Source organism: Lolium rigidum, chromosome 1 (genome assembly GCF_022539505.1).
Source record: "Lolium rigidum isolate FL_2022 chromosome 1, APGP_CSIRO_Lrig_0.1, whole genome shotgun sequence".
In the NCBI taxonomy this organism is placed as follows: domain Eukaryota; kingdom Viridiplantae; phylum Streptophyta; class Magnoliopsida; order Poales; family Poaceae; genus Lolium; species Lolium rigidum.
Window position 1 is genome coordinate 151,210,637 of NC_061508.1, and position 5,117 is coordinate 151,215,753.

General features: G+C 43.2%; 1 non-coding gene and 1 pseudogene across 1 annotated transcript; one reads left to right on the plus strand and one right to left on the minus strand.

Annotated features, from left to right (window-relative positions):
- Nucleotides 1–165: 165 nt before the first annotated feature.
- On the plus strand, nt 166–3,909 carry LOC124682581 (annotated as a pseudogene).
- A 641-nt stretch (nt 3,910–4,550) lies between these two features.
- Nucleotides 4,551–4,621, minus strand: TRNAG-GCC. Its single transcript has one exon. It is a non-coding gene; the product is annotated as a tRNA-Gly (tRNA).
- Nucleotides 4,622–5,117: the final 496 nt, after the last annotated feature.

Genomic DNA, 5,117 nt, shown 5'->3' on the forward strand with positions numbered 1-5,117 from the left:
TTTACTGTAGCATTTACTCTGTTTTATCCCACACACTGTCACACCGATACTACAGTATGTTTTTGATTGATGGATGTGCATCTGCCGTGGCGTCGGATCTTGAACTGCCGATTGCCGTACTCAGTTGGGAAACCGTTCCCTGAATCGGTGCCTGCCCAATTTCCCCCTTCCCTGTCCCCTTGTCCTCAGTCTCTGTCTCCCTGTTGTACTCCTTCCTACCCAACTCGCTCCCCATTTCTCTCCGCCTAGGGTTTTCTTCCCTCCCAAAACCTCCACCGCGGCCATGGCCAAGATCAAGCAAGGGAAGAAGGACGTCGACTCCTACACCATCCGCGGCACCACCAAGGTCGTCCGAGGTACGTTTTACCACGCCCCCTTCCCCTCCCCTCCAGTCCCCCGCCGAGAAATCTGACCGCAATGTCCCCCGATTCGAACAGTGGGCGACACCGTGCTGATGCGGCCGTCGGACACCGACAACCAGCCGTACGTGGCGCGGATCGAGGGCATGGAGACGGACGGCCGCGGCAGCGTGCGGGTCAAGGTGCGCTGGTACTACCGCCCCGAGGAGTCCAAGGGCGGCCGCCGCCAGTTCCACGGCGCCAAGGAGCTCTTCCGCTCCGACCACCAGGACACGCAGAGCGCGCACACCATCGAGGACAAGTGCGTCGTCCACTCATTCAAGGAGTACACCAAGCTCAACAATGTGGGGGCCGAGGACTTCTTCTGCCGATTTGACTACAATGCCGCCTCTGGCGCCTTCACCCCTGACCGTGTGGCTGTGTATGCACGCACCTCTTTCAGTCCTACTACTTTGTGTTGAATGTTGCTTGTTTGTTTACAGTATAATAGTTCCTCAATGCAATTGCTATTTTTATCTTACGGTTGCATTGTGTATCCTCTTATTGTGAAGCTACTGCAAGTGCGAGATGCCCTACAACCCAGATGATCTCATGGTGCAGTGTGATGCGTGCAAGGACTGGTAAATCCCTCCATAAAACTTGTTACTTTTTTTTTTATAATCCCTCGATAAAATTGATTCTTTTTTGCGAATTATAAATGTTTCTTTTATGACGACTGCTCCATACATAATCATTACATATTCCGGTCTAATAAAGCAAAACTCAGTGTCTCATGTAACACACTTGTTTTCTATACATGTTTCATATCTCATTTATGTAGTAACTATTTTGATCCACAAAGTATGTTTGGAAATGTGGCCCTTTTCCTTTTGGGACATGGAGAGATGGCGCAAGGATTTCTAAACTGTCCTACATCTCTATGCTTTTTTATTAGGTGGGTCCATGCCCTCTAGCCTCAGTGTAACATAATTCAATTCAATCAAGCGAATGCACTATCATGTAATGTTCAATACTTAAGCTCGCCTGACAAGGCGCTGCTACTCCACCGCTGTTCGCTGCAAATATGTCCTCTTGGCTCTCCTAGCTGGGTCCTCATCAGTCAAAACCAGCCCCCTGCTCAAGTCACCAGCAATTCGGTTCACGGATGGGAGCCAGAAATTGGGGTCACCACTTCTGGCTGCCACTCTGTTCTGACTCCATCACTTTCAAGAGCTGGCTCTTGTTACCCTAATGCTCCCTAAGGTTGTCTGCTGCGGATTTTGTCATATTGGGCTTGGGGTTTGCTTTTCGTTTGTGGGTGAGCTGCACGGCTCCAGGGTGCTGATGGGCTGTCTCTCCATTCTGACTGTACATGGTGGACTGGTCATGTACCTTACTAGTTGCTGTACATGTACATTACTATTTACATCCAAATCAAGTATGTGTCGATGACTAGGGGCCAAAGTACCTATTCTTCGGCCACTTGATAAATTACAGACTATTAACTTCTTGAGCATTCATCTCATTCAGAACAAGGTGGAGCTGTAGTACTTAGGTGCCCACTATAGAGCTAGAGGCTAGGATGTTCTTGAGCACTAGATTCTTTTCTCGGGCAATGATCCAATGACCTGAAAGGTTTAAGAGGCTTTCAGGAAACAACTTGTTGCCATGGATGCTTCATCAGTCATCAGCGTTATCCAGTTCTCTCTGCGGCATTTCTCTAGTTCTTGCACTGCACGACAGTAGGCTTGGATGTCCTGTTTTGTATTCACTATATATGATGTAAGGTGTTTTTGGTTTATGCCCTACTTTTCAAACTAAAATGCTGTCTAGCCAAATAGTGATTGGCTAAGTATACGCATCTGTAAAAGACCAATGTTTTGACGCTACCAAAATCTTCGTGTAGTCCATCTAGGCAAAATCAATCACACCCGTAATCTAAGATTCAAACTTCTGTTGCAGTCATAACAAAGGATTACAGCATTTTTCTAAGATGCATTATCGGCATGAAGTTAGAAGATTTAGGTTTTTCCCTGAAAACAAATCTTGATTTGCATATGCCATACCCTGTTCCCTTGTTAGAGTATTCGTTTGGCACTTTGTTTCACCATGTACCATGTTCAGTTTCTTTAGTGCTCTAGAATTCTAGGTGCCATTAACGGGCAAGTAAAGTAGAGAGCTTACAAAGTGAGACGGTATTCACTTGTCTTGCTACCCCCCACCCCCAACCCAGGAAAAAACTTAAAAGGATATCCGTATATCCTTTCACTAGATGGTGGTCATATCAGGACAGAGGGCCTTTCCAGATAAATACAGAGATATCAAATTTTGAAACAAATCAGCTTAATTTTCTTCTGTTCTTTGCATGCTGTGATTTTGTCCTGTATTTGTATGTTACTCATATCCTGCGGTGGGCAGGTTTCATCCATCTTGTGTGGAGATGACCATTGAGCAGGCCAAAAACTAGATCACTTCATGTGCTCAGACTGTGCTGAAGAAAATGATGAAAAAGAAACCTTCAAATGGATATGAACCAAATGAGCTTAAGGTAAGCTCATATTTTATTCATTATAAAAAGGTGATTATTTTCCATTCGTAATTATACAGTCTTTTAGATTATGTGGTCCAATTTATTTGGATTCCATCTGTGAAAACAACTTGCAGCTCAATATTCGCTCTCTCTCAGACATATGCTCATTTAAATCATTGATTGTAAATTATTTACAGACATCTTGTGTGGATTTTTATACAATTTTTAAGATGATTGCTGGATCTCTTCCTGATGCCACCCTAATATGGATCTTTTAAGGATAATTCATTTTAAATCCGTAATTCCTTCCTTTTTTGTCGTTGGTTTATCTGTTCTGTTTCCAATAGTGCCATAGTGGAGACATTTGCGGTTGATCAATGGCTGGTAGAAAAAGCCTTTAGCTTAGCCTGTTTCTTCAATAAAACGTTTTTTTAGATATGTTTAACTCTAATAAAGAATCAGTAAAATAGAGGTAGTAACTCATGATATGCAAGTCACTAAACTATCAGCCTCCGAATTATACAATGTTATAAATCTATCAACACTTCGGATTTTTTATAGACAGTTAGGTACTAAATTGTGTACCCTTCCCTTAGCATTCCATTAAAAATTTAAATACACATTTTTGTAATGTATATTTGTTCTGTTTTCTGTACTGTAGGCTGAACCCAAAAGACAGAGGAGGTAATCCACTCTGACGGCAAACATCTATCGTTGAATCTCTGTCAGCCCTTGCTGCTGCGAAGGTCGAGGTGTACAGTGCAAGAGAAAAGTGTTTGCAGAACTCGTGCTTCGTTGTTAACGTGTCGACCATTATGTTGTGATCGTCTGGAATAGTTTTGCTCAGTTTAGTCTTATATGGCATGCTGTTCAATTGTGTGCCGGTCGTTTAGTAGGGGAAAGAATATCAGTGATGATTTACCATCTTAGATCATGCGCTTTGTGTGTGTTAACTTGATTCCTTTTCCTTGTCACTGATAATTTAATTCTCATGTAGTCTTTTAGATTTATATTTATATAATTGCCGAGTCATACATGAAATGTTGCTGATGCCTACCTCTCAAATATTCTTATTCTTCTTTCGAGAAGAAAATGTTCTTATTCTGTGTTACAAGTCTCTGGATCTGCCTTGTTTCCGCAAGGCTGACATTTGTGTTTTCTTTCTGATGAAATTCCATGTGCCATTGTTATACCATTGAAAAAATTGACTAGTTTGAAATATGCGGTATGTTTCAAGTGTATCACTGTACTCAAATTTTGCAAAAGTTATTCTGGGTTAAAAGTCTCTAGCTCTACCTTGTTTCCGCAAGGCTGACATGGTGTTTTCTATCTGATGAAATTCCATTGTGCCGTTGTAATACGATTGCAAAATTTGACAAGTTCGAAATATGCGGCATGTTTTTCTGGTGTACTACTGTACTCAAATTTTGCAAAAGCTGCAAATGTGCTATTGCTGTTATACGATAGTGGAGTGTCCTGCTGCCAAAGATACAATGTTTGCCATATAATTAGATTTTGGATAATGGGATGTCAAAAGAAAAAGTGTACGATGCTGGGTGGAAACTGACGACGATGGACGGTTCATCGCGTTGTAGTTATCATCAAGATGGGTACCACACCATACTTTGCAGCTCCCATAAAGCAGAAACAACGTTCTGAATTTGACAATGTCCAAAAATGTTTGCACCAGCCGGGAATCGAACCCGGGTCTGTACCGTGGCAGGGTACTATTCTACCACTAGACCACTGGTGCTACCTGATTAGTTCCTAAATATACTATATATAGAACTTAATTACTGTGTTTTGGTAGCAGCACAAACTGACCCAAAAGTAATAAAAATTACAAGTAGGTCTTTCGACCACCTAGCGACGACTACAAACACTGACGCGAGCCGAAGGCGCGCCGATGTCCTCGCCCCTCCATCATCGGATCCGGGCATCTTTAACCGAGAAGATTGCAAGATCTGCCCTGGAGTTCTCTGAGTACTTGACGAAGCAAACCATCCCGTAGCCACCGGATGTCGACTTCCCGAAGATCAACCTATATGGAGCTTTTCTTATAAGCCTCTGCGACGGCGGATGGGTGCGTTTTGCGTTCGAGATGACAGAAAGGGTTGTGGACCACTGTGCTGGAAGTCTTGTTCACCTTGCTAATCCTCTACATGCTGAAGCTGCTGCCTGCACCCGTGCGTTTCAGTTTGCTGACAGTGTAGCTGTGAGAGGAGTTATCTTAAGTGTTGCTCATACAC